Source organism: Phascolarctos cinereus, unplaced genomic scaffold (genome assembly GCF_003287225.1).
Source record: "Phascolarctos cinereus isolate Bilbo 61053 unplaced genomic scaffold, phaCin_HiC Scaffold_726;HRSCAF=1367, whole genome shotgun sequence".
Lineage (NCBI taxonomy): Eukaryota > Metazoa > Chordata > Mammalia > Diprotodontia > Phascolarctidae > Phascolarctos > Phascolarctos cinereus.
In genome coordinates this window covers 334,762,950-334,779,787 of record NW_027556098.1, presented here as the reverse complement: position 1 = coordinate 334,779,787, position 16,838 = coordinate 334,762,950, and the positions used below count along the sequence as shown (strand labels likewise).

The following is a 16,838-nucleotide window of genomic DNA, read 5'->3' as shown; positions in this document are numbered from 1 at the left end:
ATATTAATAGATGTGAACAGTTTGACAGATTTTTATTTTTTTTTTCCTCGACTATATTTTCTGAAGTCAAACATGTGATGGTGTTAAATTCTTTTCACCTCATGGGAAAAGATAAAACCAATCCAGTATCACTCCTCCCTCTTCTCCTCCTACCATTATTGTGGAGTGGAGGAGGAACCTTGGGTTTTTGACAGCCATGGCAACAGAATGCAAGCTCTGGCAGACCCTACTGAACTGGAAAGGCTTTGTGTATGGGCCTGGTGACATCTTTCCACTGAATAATGGGATTGCCAAGTTTATCAAGGCAGTTTGTAGAAGAAGGGTATCCACTGGGTGATTTGTTTTCTTGATCTCAGCCACTCATGACATTGAATATTAAGGTAGGAATGGATCTCATTGAGGTGTAAACCTGCAGGGCTTAGTAGGACTTCCCATACCCATGAAATCTTAGATATATTGAAGTAAGAAGTAAAAGTGTTATGAATTATAATTGAAAACCATGGGAAATCCACATATAATGATCTCAGAAACCTTCCTCCATCCTACTCTGACTTCTTGGTCACCCCGCTTCATAGGTGGGATTTCTCTGCTACTTTCCTTAGTTCTTTTCTGATGCAGCTTCCTTTCAAACAGTTTGTTGTCTCCACTATTTTTGGTAGGTCAATAGTAGGGATTATGCTTCTCTTCTCAGCAATTCCATAATTGCTGCAGCATGGAAGATAAGAGGCAGCTGATAAGCAGGTGTGTGTTCTTTGCCCCGCAGCCACAGAATCTTTCTCAAGATTGCTTTTTTATCTTCCTTTGTGCCTGTTTCCTGGATTCAGGGGTTGCTGGGGTAGGGAGGAAGCCCCTGGGTTAATCATCTGCCATTTTATTTTTCCTTTTAACTTTAGTTAGCAGTTGAGTGAGCTGGTTTCTGTTAAGGCCTGTTACTCTTAGTAGATGATGTACTTCCCTTAGAGTGATATCCAATATGAAGTGGGATAAAATAAATATATGGTAAGAGTAAGAACATGAGACAAGTATATTTAGCTTGTGCCTACAGTTAAAAAGAATTTTCAAGTTTTATGTTTGTTAATTAAACTACTATACTGCTATGAGACTTTTACCTTGTGTATATACCTTGTTATTCATGTCATCATAATGAAGTTGAAAAGGGACTGTATTTGGAGTCAAAGGACCTGAGTTTGACTGCCAGCCTGGCTTTGGATTCCTTCTGTTACTTTGGGCAAATTATCTTTTCTCTGGACTTCAGTGAGATGAGGTGGTTGGACTTGATGAGCCCCGAGGTCCCAGTTTGTCTAATCCCATGACTGTGTTGATATTTTGCTGTCTGTGGCTGATTATATAACAGGTCAGTCAGTCATAGTTCATTATCTATCCTGGCCTAGCTTGCATGGTACAAATTTATCACCTTTACAGCAACAGTACTTCACAGTGAATACCCTCTGATTATGAGTCCTCGGCATCAGCTTCACCTAATAAGAATCTGCACTCTTATTATAGCATTTCCAGGTTTATGTAGCAGTTTTCCTCATAATAGTCCTGTGAAATAAGTAGTAGAGGGTTATTAGTATTATCTTCATTGTACAAATGAGGAAACCGAGGCTCCAAAAAGTAAAGTGTGCTGGGTTTGGTGGCATTTGCCTATATCCTCAGCCTCCCCAATTGCTGGGCACTAGTTGGTGGTACTCACCTACACCCCCAACAGCTGGGGAGGCTGAAGCTCCTTGTTTTGTTGGACTCAGGAGTTCTGAACTTCAGTAGCCTGTACTAATTGGATGACTAGTCTAAGTCTGATATCAGCCTGGCTAAGAAGAGCCAATTGACCCAGGTCAGAAACAGATCATGCCTGAGCTTTTGTGCTCATCAGCAGTGGTATTAGACCGGAGAATAGCCCTTGCATTTCTAGCCTAAGTGATACGGGGAGAGCCAGTCTTTGGGGGGAAAAAAAAAGTTGTGACTTGTTTAGCATGTAGGTCTGAGTTGGATCCAAATTTCTTCTCCCTCGAAGTCCAGTCAAAACACCATTCTCCCTCTCTGTACAAAATTTAGTATATTTGTCTTCTTATTTTATTCAGTTCTCTGGTTGGAGTGAGTCTTATATTAATCAAATTTCAGGATACGGTCCTTGGGCAAAAAAAATCAGCAGAGCCATAGTGCTGATATGTACTCTTAAGTTGAGCACAAATTAAGCATTATTGTTTTCCTCAAAAAACATTAGTATAATTACTTTTGGTCTCCAAGCTGATAATGATTAGATGGATAGAAATGGTAGAAAAGACAGAAATCAAGAAATGTCATATGACAGTAGCAATTCATATAATTTTAACTCCATATTTGCCTGTGGAATGACAAGTATATAATCATATGCAAATTTTATTCAGGTATAATATTTATTCTTTCGCATCATCTGGAACTCTAAGGCCCTTTCCAGTTGTAAACCTGTAATCCTGTGATTAGTTATTTGTTAAGTACTCAGTGTTGATAGGTCTAAAATTGATGTTAACAACATACCAGGCCATGCATATATGGAGCCCATCCTCAATGGGCTTTCCCTTTGAAAGGGATACTTTAGTGACTCACATTTAGAATGATTTTAGTTGTGGAAATCATATTTGTGAGATCTGGGGACAGAGGAGTTATGATATGAGAAAAACAAGCAATTTATACTTATGGTCATTGATGTACTTTTAATTGTTGTCACCATTATTGGATAAATAAGTGTAGGCATCTTGAAAGTTTTCTTTTTTAAAAACTTAATTTATTTTGATTTATCAACAATCACTTCTATATGCTTTTGAGTTTAAAATTTTTCTCCCCCTCCTTCCCCACCTCCCTCCCGAAGACAGCACACAATCTGATGTAGGCTATACATGTACATTCCTATTAAACATATTTTCACATTAGTGATGTTGTAAGTAAAAATTGGAACCAACAGGAGGAAGCACCAGAAAGAGGAAACAAAACACAACAGAAGAAAAAAAAATAGCAAATAGTATGTTTCGATCTGCATTCAAACTCCATAGTTCTTCTTTATGGATAGTATTTTCCATCACGAGGCCTTTGGAGATGTCTTAGGTCCTTGTATTGCTGAGAATGGTTAAGTTTATCAATATTAGTCATCGCACAACATGGCTGTTATTGTATACAGCATTCTCCTTGTTCTGCTCACTTCACTCAGCATCAGACCATACAAATCTTTCCAGGTTTTTCTGAAGTCAGCCTGTTCATCATTTCTTATAGCACAATAGAATTCCATTACGTTCATATACCACAACTTGTCCAGCCATTCCCCAGTTGATGGGCATCCTCTCAATTTCTAATTTTTGCCACCACAAAAAGAGCTGATATAAATATTTTTGTACATGTGCGTCCTTTTCCCATTTGTTCAATCTCTCTGGGATATAGCCCTAGAAGTGCTATTGCTGGGTCAAAGAGTATGCACATTTTTATAGGCCTTTGGGTATAGTTCCAAATTGCTCTCCAAAATGGTTGGATCATTTCACAACTCCACCAACAATGCATTAGTGTTCCAATTTTCCCACATCTCCTCCAACATTTATCATTTTGGCCAATCTGATAGGTGTGATGTGGTACCTTAGAGTTGTTTTGATTTGCATTTCTCTAATCAGTAGTGATTTAGAGCATTTTTTCATAAGACTATAGGTGGCTTTAATCTCTTCATCTGAGAACTGCGTGTTCATATCCTTTGACCATTTATCAATTGGGCACATCTTGAAAATTTTCAAAGCAAAAAGGATGTGTTTTAAGTGTGAATGGAAAAACAAATTAAGTTAGGATTATTACTACAAATCTTTTGCATTAAAATTATTTTGCTGAAGATTTGAGTGCTATTGCTATGAAGTCACCTTAACTAGTTAAAAAGAGGATGGTTCTTAACTTCAGTTGTTTTTTCTCCCGGAAGGAAAGACTGAAATGTTAAATTGAGGAACTAGCAAAGCCACAGTTTTGTGGTGGTAGCATTGATTCTTCTTTTTCAGTCCAGCACAAGTTACAGGGTTTCTCTCATTATTTTCTTCCTGTTCTTGCCTGGCTGAGCTAAAGAGAAAAAGAGAAACCTTTCTGTGTGGACAACATAAAGAGGCTAAATTCAGTAGACAAATGAATTATGCATGTGATCTGCAATCTCACTGAGAACTTGCCTTTCCCTGTCTTCTATTTACATGGTGGGGAGAAGAGTGGAAAATTACAATGCTTTGTACTCAGGGTGCCTATCACTTGATCCCTTAATCCAGTCATCTCTGATAGGATTTTCCTGTGATCTATTTCCAAGTGCCTTAACTTTGGAGGCCACAATTATACTTGCATGAAATTTACATGTGATTCACCTACTTGTCATTCCTCAGTCAGATTTGGGGTTCAAATGACATTATTGCTGCCCTTAAGTCTGGCACGTCTTGATTCCTGTCTTTTCTACCATTTATACTTATCTATTGGTTCACGTTGCTGACATCAGAACTTGGCAGAGGAAAAAAAAAATCTCTTGGTAATAAGAAGGATGATTTTCCTGATGGAGGAAGCTATGTTACATGGGCCTTGCAAACTGAGTTTAAGCAGAGTGCAGATGGGAAACAAGTTTGCATTGTTAAATAACTCTCTTTCGTCTAAAAAAATGCATAGGGACATTTCACTGCTGATGACAGTACTTACTAAATATTTGGGAAAGTCCCTCTTTCAATTTCCCCATCTCTCAATGGACTGTTGTACTTTCTTTCTTTGTCATTAAAGTATCTTCAGACTTCTGTTATTCCTCTCCTGTTATCACCCCTTCCCCAAAGACTATCAAAACCTAGGAAATGATGTGGCAGCGTTTCCCTTAACAATCCAGAATCACTTTTAATGTAGCTATTACTTAAGCTTATTACTTTGTCATTTCCTAGTGCATTATCTTGACACCAAGATTTGCTCCTCCTTCCTTCTTCTCTATTTGTGTCAATGACCTCGCCTTTTTTCTTGTTGGCCATGTTCAAAATCTTGTGTCTTTGACTCTTCCTTCTCCTAAAGCTCTCCTGTGCAGTCACCAAATCTTCATTCTGTCCCCACCTCTCTGTTCTCACATTAAAAAGGAACACATACTTTAAAACAAACAAACATCAAACATACAGAAAAAAAACCACACCCAGGGTGGGCTGTCATTGCTACTCCACTTGATTTATTGTTAGAACTTTCTAGCATTTCTTCCCCCCCCTCCACTGTTTCCTTGCTCCTATCTCTTCGCATAGCTACTAGGCTCACCATTATATCTGTTCACATGGTTATATTACCCCTTTGCTTAAAATCCTCTAGTGCGTTTGGAGCTGAGGGAGGAGGGGATTACTGGGTACTTCATGTGCAATTATGTATTATAGTTTGTGTATAAATGTCATATCCCCCTACTAGACTGTAAGCTCCATGAGGTCCAGGGTGACACCTTTTCTAAACATTAGCCTTGCTCTCAACACCTAGCACACATTCCACTTACAAAAAGTACTAAATAAACATTTGTAGAATTGACTTATTCTTGTATAATGTTTGGCTTTGTGACTGTAATCTATTTTATGTTACAAATTCCAAAAGGTAAGATCCAGGCCTGTTGTGTTTGTTTTGAAAAGCACAGTAGCTCCATGGACTAAATGCCTTTTAACAACATCTGAACAATCCTTTCAACCTAGAATCCTCATCAACATTTATTCCCGTGTGGTCTCTAATCTTTGCTGGTCTGACTTTCCAAGGGATTCCAAGACTATGTTAGGGACATACTAGTCTGTATAGCAGTCCTGAAAAAATTTCTGAGAATTTCTTGGTGCAGAATCTTTTAAGAGAAAGTTATGTAAGCATTAGGTTACTTGAAACTTTGTCATGTTAATTCAGTAATACAACCAATTGACAGTAAATATCAGCCAACCAAGCCATGACTCCCTGAGTCATGTTTCGAAGAGGCCTTTAACAGCTCTGAAGGAGGGAATGTGATACAGGGGCTAAAAGTCAAAAGTGAAATGCATCAAATTGGCACAAATTCTACAGCTTCAGTTCTTGAGGTATGAGTGTATTAAAACATCAGTGTATCTGATCCTGTTGATAATGAGGTCAAATAATGACCAAATTAAATTTAAAATTATAGTGACTATTTACATGTAAAAAGATAGTTCGTTTTTTTGGATGTTCTTCAAATTAAAACTTTAGACATGACAAATATACAGGAAATTACCAGGTTGGAGAGAACGGTAGTAATTTCCAAAAGGGCCAACAGAACCAGTACCTCATGTTTCTGGGCACTAAGAATAATAGCTAATGATAGCTAGCATTTACATGTTGCTTTAAAATTTGCAGAGCAGTCTGGAAGTATTATCTCAGTTAAGCTTCACTCTATGACATAGTCTCATTTTATAAATCTAGCATCTTGGATTTTTTATGTACTTATCTTTTGAGGTTGCTAGACTGGATTGATGACCTCACTACCAGTTTAATGTTCTTTCCCTCAGAATTTCTACACACTTACAAGGTCTGGCTCCATTTCCTCAGCTGTTGCAAGGTACTTTCCACATTTGGGGCTCAGGGTAGATTAGGCCAGGTTCCCATAACTATTCCACAGAAAATAGATCAGAAAATAGAGAAGTGGTTGGGTCTTAATTATTGCTACTACCCTTTAGAGTTCTCTTAGAAATTAGACCTTCAGCAGCTCTGAAGAAGGGATATAAAACAAAGACTGAGAAGAGTTAAGATGGGGGGAAAAACTTAGCACCTAGGCTTGGCTATCAGGCAGTTCCTATTTGAGTCAATGCATTATTTCATGAGTCACAACGATAGTACTTACTGCAGAGTTTGACCATATCATCAGCGTAGTTTTTCTTTTCTTTTCTTCTTTTTAATTGCATTGTGCAATTTGTCCAACATTCATTTCATTTTTATAAGATTTTGGGTTCCAAATTTTTCTCCCTCTCTCTTCCCCAAGCCATCAAGCAGTTTGATAGAGGTTTTATATAAACACGTACATACACACATAGATATATATGTACAAATATCACACAGCATAATTTATTAAGTAAGGCTGTGAACATTATTGTTCATATGGGGCTTGCAGGGTACACAAGATGTTACTTACCTTGGTCTACTGGATAGTGAGATGGGTAGGTTGGATTCTCTCATAGATTTAGCTACTGTTCATACAGCCTCCAAAATGTATAGAAATATATTAAAGGAATGAGATCCCCAGGATATATGATGAGGAGTATTTTAAGGATATTGAAATGGTATGTGGGGAGAAAGGAAAGAGGTAAGGGAGTTTTCCTTTGCAAAAGAATTTACATTTATACTACTCTGCTATTGAGGTATTATTTATTCACTCACAAGATGGGAATAATTGTACCAGTTTTTCTTAAATAAGCTCCTTAGTACCTCACCTTGTGCCAAAGGTTTTTCCATTTCTACTTAAATGTTAAATGGCTCCCACAATTTTCATATTTTAACTGAAGTGCAAGGGTGAGAAGGTTTTACTTATCTTCCTGGATTTTCCACAAACTCATTTTAGGACCTTGGGCAAAATACTTCATTTCTCAGTGCCTTCATTTATCTTCTCTAAAGTGGGGATCATAATACCAGCTTTTTCCTCAGTTCATGGAATTAAATTCACCCCAAAAAGGAATGCCACATGGATGTATAAATGCTAACAAAAATAGAAAGCAGGTGATTCCAGTGAAAATTTATCAGCAGAGAGGAGTGATAGGACACATTTATAGTAGTTGTGTTGGTGACCTAAATATACAAAATCACATCATAAAACAATAGAGGAGCAAAGAAGAAATTACCTTTCAGATTTATGAATAGGTGAAGACTTTATGACTGAGCAAACAATAGAGGACAAACAAGATAAAAGAAACAATTTTGATTATCTGAAGTTAAAAATATTTTATGCAAACAAATCTAATGCAGTAAAAATTAGAAGGAAAACAAGTGAGGGAAAATCTTTGTAAAAAACTCTGTGTAAAGGTCTCATTTTCAAGATGCATAATTGAGTCAAATTTATAAGATAAATTTCCCAAAAGATAAATGGTGAAAGGATATGAATAGGCAGTTTTCAAAGAAGAAATCTGAATTATCAGCAATCATATAAAAATGCTCAGCAATCATATAAAAATGCTTTAAATCAGTAATAATTAGAGAAATCTAAATTAAAGTAACTTTGCAGTTCTGCTTTACACATATCAGCATGGCAAAGGTGACAAAAGAAGAAAATGACAAATGATGGAAGGGCTGTGGGAAAACAGGTACACAAGTGCATTGTTGATGGAGTTGTGAATTGGTCCAGCTGTTCTAAAAAGCAATTTGGAGCTATGCCCATAAAATTATTGCACATAACCATTGATCCAGCTAAACCACTGTTAGGCCTGTACCATAAAGAAATCAAAGAGGAGAGGGATTTGTATATACAAAAATATAATAATTCTTTTCATGGTTTTCCCAAATAGTAAACTAAGAGATTTTTCTGTTGGAAAATGGCTAAGCAAATTGGGGTATATAAATGTATTGGAATATTGTTGTACCAGAACAAATGATGAAATGGGCAAGTTTAGAGGATACTGGGAAGATCTTTTTGAACTGATGCAGAGTGAAATGAGCAAAACTAGGAAAGCAGTTTATAAAATGATAGCAACATTATAGAGAAAAATAACTTTGAAAGATTTTAGAATGGTTATCACCACAATGATAAATGAGTCCAACTGAATGAAGAAGAAACATACCACTCCCTTCCTGACAGAGAGATGATGAACTTAAGATATAGAAAAAGACATAATTTTTTTGCCCATGGCTAATATGGGAATTTATTTTGCTGGATTATGTAGACATATATTAATGATTTTTTAGTGGGAGAGACAGATTAGTTTAAAAAAACTTGTTACATAGAAAATAAAAATTATAAACTTAAAAAATATTATGGATATAGTGAAAAGCACTCTGACTCCTAAAAAAAGATAGAAATAAGCATCTCCAAAACTATTTTCTGTGATGCAAAATCCAATAAGGATAATGTCATTTATTTTTCTAATTCTATATAGAATCAGAGAATTTGAGTTTAGAATGAACCTCATATCACTAACCAAGTTATGAATCTATCTAATAACACAAATTTAGAGCTCTCAGGGACCTTAAAAACCATTGAGTCTGACCCTCAGAGTTGAGGCCTTGAGTCAGGTCTTTTTCACATTAGCTGCTTTATAGCTATGTGTTTCCCCACTCTGTTATGATAAAGAAGACTTTGATAAAGATGAAAAGATAATAATGATATAGAGCTTCTGGAGGAGGGAAGTGAGATGGTCCAAACTGTACTTTAAGAAAAGCACTTTGGCAATTGGGGGACAATTTTGATATGAAATTAAAAGAAAATTTTTGAATATATAAGAAGGGAAGGGGAGAGACTTGAAGCAGGGGTACCACTTAGGAGGCCATTGTGCTAGTAATGTATAGAGATGATAAGGGCCTGAACTAAGGCAACGCTTTTTAAGTAAAGAGGAAACCAATGGGGAAGATGTGGACATAGAGTTGACCAGATTTGGGAATGGACTGGACATCTGGGGTGAGGGAAAGTGAGGGGTCGAGGATGAGTGGAAGGTTGCAGAGCTGGCTGCCTGCTCAGCTGATAATCTGAACTCAAGTGCAGAAACTTTTCATCTCTCCTTCTCAAATTCTCCATGACACCAGTGGAGGGATAGGGAGCTGTGGTGGGTAAAGGCTCAACAGAGGTGTCAGTCAAGGCCCAGAAAGGACGAGCTGCTTGTGAGCCCCTCTTGTTCCTGATGACTTCTCTTCTTGGACTTCTGGTTCTGGCCTTCGGAGCCTCCTGGCTACCCTCCTCCAAACCTAGGAGCCCAAAGCATTGTCTGGCACTCCTTAAGCAGGGGCTGACAGAGGCAATTTGCAGGGAAGTTTTCCTGTGCCAAGAAGAAAAATCTCTCAGTGGAAAGACTGCTGGATTTGGAGATACAGGTCTTGGGTCTGAATCCTGGCCCTGTCTCTGATTACTTGTATGACTTTAGGCAGCTCACTGTATTTCTCTGGGCTTCAGTTTCTTCCTTTGTAAAATGGAAGGAGTAGGCTGAATGAACTCTAAGCTACCCTTGCAGCTCTGTATCTGTGCCTCTAGTAATCAGAATCCGTCTTTTCCTCACTTTCTCACACAGCGTTTGGCTCAGTGATCGTGGGCAATGTAGTACAGTGCCTAGCGCATAGTAGGTTCTTAATAAATACTTACCAACCTGATGAGGGGTGTGGAGGAGGACACTCCTCAGGGAGGTGTTGATAGAGCTAGAGATTGAACTTGAAAGCGCTGTACCTAAGAATAGGCAGCATGGACCATGCTAGAGCTGTGCTAGTCGTGCAGAAGCAGGTATCATGGTGTGGAGCGGTTTCCTGGAGGCAGCCCCCATAAAAGCCTGCTGTGTGGTCTAGCTCATCCTGTATGCTCTGCAGATTTACACTATTTTTAGTTTAGCTCATCTTCCACAGTCGGGCTTAGCTCCCCCAGTACAGCCTTTTTGGTTGACATCACTATTCTGAGCACTGCAGGAGACAGAGCTTGTTATAACTTATAAAAGGCACCAGAGTCGCTGCTTCTTCCGCCCTCACTTAGATCATCGGGCTGCCAAAGGCGGAGGTAAGCAGTCCTGGGTTTGATTGCAGTACACATCTTACCTAAGGGTATATGTACCATCCTTCTTAGACCAGCTCAGCAAACAATTAGTTCTCGTAATTGTTTCATTCCTCATAAACTGGTATTTCTGTTACAGGTGTTTTTACCCTTCTTTTGTGGGGGTGGGAGTGGGGTGAAGATTAAACATCTTTTATGTATTGGCAAAACGATAGAGTGCAAAGAGGGAGCTTGAGGTGTTAGCTAGGGTGGCATTTAACCCCTCTGTGCTCTAGCTACCTTTCCAACCTCATTTATTACTCTTCCTCTATGCTCACTTGATTAGCTCTTCCCCTACATCAGCTATCCTGTCGTCATCTGCCTCTGTACAGGCCATCTTCCATACTTGGCATGGACCGAGTCCTCATTTCTATCTGTTGAAGGCCTTCTTTCTCTTTCTTCAAACCCCAGCTCAGCTCAGTCAATACACATTTATTAAGTGCCCACTACATGCCAGGTATTGTGCTCAGCATTCGAGAGACAAATACAAAAAAGAAAGATTGTCCTTGCCTTCAAGGAGTCTATAGTCTAACGAGAGATGACAGTACAGAAAAGGAAATTGAAAATCAGGGGATGGCTAGCCTGAGAGCTCTCCTTAGATGGAGATTCTGTGAGAAGCTGGCCTCTCAGCACTCCAACTAGAGAAGCTTCAGAATCAGAGAGTGCTGATGACTTGTGAGTTCCAAGGCTGATGGGATCTTACAGGATGAAGAAGTCCCTGAGGAGGGCATGCAGATGAATTGCCAGCTCTTCCATGAAGCCTTCTCTGATCTCTCCCTCTTTACATTTCTTTTTAATACTTTATTTGAATCACCCTCTTATCCTTATCATATTCTGCCTTGTGTTATATCCATTTGTATAAAAGTCATAGCTGTTTCTTGGCAATCCCGTTGGCCCTCCTCCCTGCCCGCAACAGGCCTGGAATCAGGAAGACCTGAGTGCAGATCCAGCCTCAGACTTAATTGTGAATAACAGCACTTACCTCCCAGGGTTGTTGTCAGGATCAATTGAGTTGATGTTTGCAAAGGGCTCAGCACAGTGCCTGTCACACAGTAGGCATCATATAAATGTTAGGTATTGTTATTAGCTATTATCTTTGGCACCCTTTCCCCATAGTGCCTTAATATATGTTTGTTATAGAACTGAACTTCATAAAACAGAGAATTGTTAAGGTTTAACTTCAATTTAACAAGAGTTAAGAGAGTTCCAAGCCTGCTCTAGGAGGTCAGTGAGCTTTTAAAAGTTGTTATTGGTAGAAACTATAGGCCATGAGGCCCTATTACTCATAATTCAACAAGGATGATCATAGGAAATAATTTTTTGCCCCCAGATGTGAACCCTAGTTTCTACATGGCTACTTGATTTATCTATGTGTGCTTCAATGATTTCATCTCCTCTCCTCCACCCCAGTCCATCCCTGTCACACAGTTAGATAGTTAGGCACATTATGCCCACATACATCCTTAGAATATGGAGGAACTATAAGGCAATTATTTTATAATCAAATTTCTATACCTTTTTAGAAGACATAGTTTAGTTTTAATGTTAATTAATAATTGCTCTTACTATTGAAAGTACTCAATGAAAAGTCCAGAATGGTCAAGTCAACAGGCATCTATGAAGCACTTACTATGTGCTATTTTCTGGGAATACAGATATGAAAAAAAGAACCTTGTCCCTCAAGGAACTTATAATTGAATGGGAGAAGAAAACATTTAAAAGGAAACTGATGGGGTGGGGACAGGAGAAAAAGTACTAATACCAAGACATGGTAGACAAAGTCAGAAGAGGAAATAATAAATGGCAGGCTGAGTGGTCTCCTTAAAATGGAGGTTCTAGGAACCATTAACCAATTATGGGAAGGGGCTTCAGGGGCAGAGTACTTGCAGTGTAAGAGGTCCAGGTGTGAAGTAACCTTCCAGGTGAGGGGGTTTCTTTGACATTCTGGAGAAAGTCCAGAGACTGAGGAGTACTCCACTCCTGGAGGTAAAGCCATGGCGGGGTTGGGCTTAGCATTCTTAAAATAGAATAAAACAAAGAAATAGCAAATGAAGAGAGTCTAAATACACTGAATTTATTTAACCAAGAAGAGAGGGGAAACAGTATTCAGGTATAGGATGGATTTTTGTTTGAATTACAGATCACAGATTCTACTGTTCCACTGAGAAAGGCACAAGAGAAGATAAGTTTTAGTTGCGTTAGAAAGAATTTAGGTTATACGCTAGGGATGCCACGCACTGGGATATATTACCAAGGGAGGATGTAGCATTTCCTTATTTAGAAAATTTTAATAAAATAGTGGAGAGCTCTGTTTCTGGGACAGTTTGAGTGCCTGCAAGCAGGGAGTGGACTAGATTGGTATTTCCCAAACAAGTGTGTGGTAACAGAGGAGGCTATCAGATCTCACACTCTGCTGGTGATTTTTTTCCCCCCATTTTAAATGGAACAGAGGTGTGCTGGCCCACTTACCTTCGCTCTTGTTTCCGGTGTACATGCCTTATCCCAGATAGCCCAGTGAGCCTGGGACACATTAGGATTTGTGGCTGTTTTGGGACTTGTTTAGAAAGACTCACACTGGGTGAGCCCCAAGTCTGTACTGATCCCTGTTTGATATTGGGCAACCCTTTGGGGAGGCAGTGCTCAGCCAGGATGGGATGGGGCATGTTCACCCATCACCTCTGATATTCAGTGTCATCCCAGTCTCTCTGGGTTCATCCTCAAGGTGGGTGTTTATTTTTGAAATTAATTTTATTGACAGATTTTGTTTTTATATCATCTACATTTTCCAATGTATCCCTCCCCTCATCCACTCTTGAGAGTTATCCCTTATAACAGCAAATAAAAAGGAGAAAAAAATTACCCAAAAAGTTTAACAAAACTAACCAACATATTAAAATGGTATGACATTATCTGTAATGTTCCATACCTGTAATTCTCCTCTATTAAGAAGGAAGTTATTTTCTTATCTATCTTCTTTGAGGCCAAGCTTGGTCATTACAGTGTTATAGAATTCATTTTAATTGTTTTGTTGTTATTATTTCCACTTGCACTGCTGTAGTCATTGTGTATTATTTTCCTGGTTTGGCTTCATTATTTAGCTTTAGTTCCTATTGGTCTCCCCATGATAAATGTTCATTATATTCCATTCGGCTCTTGTGCCACAACTTGTTTAGCCGTTCCCCAGTTAGTGAGCATCTATTTTGTTTCCAAGTTCTTTGCTCCTACAAAAAGCACTTCTGTAAATACAGTATTTTGATATATTTCATTGACCACCTTGGGACATAAGCTTAGCATTGGAATTTCTGGGTCAAAGAACATGAACGTTTTAGTCTCTTTCTTCATAAAATTCCTAATTGCTTTCCAGACAGGTTGGACCAATCTACAGCTCTAAAATCTCTGCATAAATGTGCCCATCTTTGCACAACCCCACCAACATTGACCATTCTTGTCTTTTATCATCTTTGTCAATTTGTTCCATGTGAGGTGAAAATTCATAGTTGTTTTAATGTACTTCCCTCTTCCAAACATTCATTATTATAAATATTTTTAGAAATGTTTCTACAAAGTAAAGATCTTTATATTTGTTTGTATTTCTAAAATTATGTAATTGATGGTAGTTTTATTATTTGACCCTTTTTATCTTGGTTTTTAAAAAACTTAGTCATTTTATTTTTCTTATGTATATTTACATTTGCTAAGATAATAACAAGTCAGTAAATATTTATTAAACACCAAACATAGTTTCTGTGCCAAAGCCAGTCAATAAACATTAATTAAGAACCTGTGCCAAATGTTGTGTTAAGCACTGGAGACACAAACAAAGGTAAAGTCTTGCTCTCATGCCTCATTTTAGTGTGTTCTCAAATGCTATGTATGGTAGCAGAGCAAAAGCTAGTTTCATGGGAGTAAGAATTTTAACCCTTGAGAACCTTAGAAATCCTCCTCTAATCCAAGTCTCTGGTTAAGTGATTCCCCAAAGTCTCACAAGCTAGAAAGGCTTTGAGTATAGGCCCAGGGAACTCACATAAATCATCTTTCTATAGTGCTTTGAAGTTTGCAAGCATTTTGTGTAAGGAGTTTTGTATCTAAAGATCATTCTAGTGAAGTGTGGAGAAATTATCACCTAATGTAATGTTGGACATTGAATGGCTTTGAGGGGGTCATAATAGTTCATGAACCCATCTACTAAGGGATGGAGGACTTGCAATCTGTTTTAGTGGAGAAAGTACTCACACCACTGAACTCATTATGTTTCTTTTCCAAGCCCTCCCCTCTTCCAAACTTGCCTATTACTGTTGAAGGTACCACCATTCTCTCATTCACTCAGTATCAAGAGCGAAGTGTTGTCCTTAATTCTTCACTCTTTTTCATCCCCCAAATCAAATCAATTGCCAAAGCTTATTGGTTTTACCTTTGCAGCATCTCTTGTTTACGTTCCCTTCTCTCCTTTGACATTGCCATCATACTGGTGCAGGCACCTTCTGCTTAGACTGTTTCAGTAACCTGTTGGTGGGTCTCCCTGTCTCGTCTCTCACCACTCCAGTCCCTCCTCCACTCAGCTGACAGACTGATCTTCCTAAAGCCATCTGACATGTTACCCCTCTACTCAATAAACTTCAGTGGCCCTCCAGAACCTTCAGGATCAAATATACAATCTTTTAACATTCAAAGCCCTTCAGAACCCTCCACACCCCCCCCCTTTCCCAGTCTTCTTACACTTTATCATCTTCCACCTACTCTATAATCCATTGACAATGGCCTTCATACTATTTTTTCTACAAGACACATCTCTCCACTGGCTGTCTCTTCTGCCTTGAATTCTCTCCCTCCATCTCCTGACCTTTAGCCTCAAAACCTATTAATTTAGGCTAACTTGAGTCGTAGAATTATAGACTCTTAGAGCTATGAAATGGATGGATAAACTTTGCTACTCTGCTATTTTTGTTACTAATATTTCTAAATACTGTTTTTAAAACTGTGTAATTTTTAAAAGTTGGTATGCATACCCTGTGGCTAAATGTCTCAGTATATCACAGCTGTCAACTTAATAAAATGAAATCTGTGCACAAGTATGGTCAAACCTGACTTAGATAAGTGATTCAAGATTTTTGCCCTTAGAATTTATCCTGTGGGCAGGGTTTCAGAAGTTTGGTTCCAAACTTCCCCACTAATTTTCTGCAGATCTTAAAAATGGCTCCTGGCCAGAACATGGTTAGAAGTTTCTTTCATAAAAGTGAAGAGACAATAAAGGAGCAACAGACCACAGCTGAAGATACTACATTGATTCAAAGGGAACCTGTCTCATCAGCTTCTCCTTCAGTGCTCCAAATGCCTTGAATCTTTTGAATTTCTTCCCATAATTTGTTACTATCCTGCTGTGCCAGCAGTACATACATTGATAACCTCATGGGCTAACCTTTTTGATCTTAATGACAGTGTCATTTTTTTGTACCTTTAAATGAGAGTGAATTTCATAGAACCCACTTTTCCAGGCAAGCACAAAGATGATGCTATGTGTAGTGCCTAATGTTTGCTGCTAGCTCCACTGATACATTTCTTAATGATGAGCTCAGCTAGAGATATTCAATCTAATTACTTCCTCTTCCTGCTTCTCTGCTTCTGGAAAACCATGTCATTTGCACATTCGGTTTATTTAGATGAGAGATGCTCTTCTTTTTTATGAAGCGTAATGGCCCATTTAATGGTAAATCCAATTCTTACCCTGCTTCCCTCAGCAGTAGGTCCATTTATAAGCCCTAGTCTAGCATTTTCTTGAGACTCGGAACTTAGGCAAGCCACTTCTTATTCTTGGGCCTCAATTTCCTTGTCTGTAAAATGACGTGGAGTGGGATGGTACTACATGATCTCTGTGGTCCCTGCCAGTTGTGGCATTCTATTCATTTCTCATCATACTGGTTAGAAGCTACTCTCCCAAGATGTTATGTTTTTGTTTGGGTCCCATCAAGGTGAAATAATATTATTAACCTAGGCTTGCATTAAATTACTTGCTCTTTCCTTAAACTGATTTCTACCTCTTTCCCTTTTCTTTTCTTTATGTCCCTGAAATTGATAGGTTTCTTAAGTTCAAATTCCTTCTTATTACCTGATTCAACCTTGTTGAACTAAGTCTTCAACCTTTTTTTGCCTTTTTTTT

At 38.4% G+C, this 16,838-nt stretch overlaps 1 protein-coding gene across 3 annotated transcripts in view; it reads left to right on the top strand.

The window, feature by feature from the left end:
• The window catches only part of LCP1 (lymphocyte cytosolic protein 1), a 96,726-nt gene that overhangs the window by 46,107 nt on the left and 33,781 nt on the right, over window positions 1-16,838 (top strand). Inside the window, exon 1 of one of the 3 annotated variants that reach the window (XM_020993735.2) lies at window positions 10,562-10,651. The exons of the other annotated variants lie outside the window; for them this stretch is intronic. The gene's annotated coding sequence lies outside the window, so the exon portion shown is untranslated. Of the gene's footprint in view, window positions 1-10,561; window positions 10,652-16,838 lie in introns of those variants that run through there. 3 annotated transcript variants of the gene reach the window in all.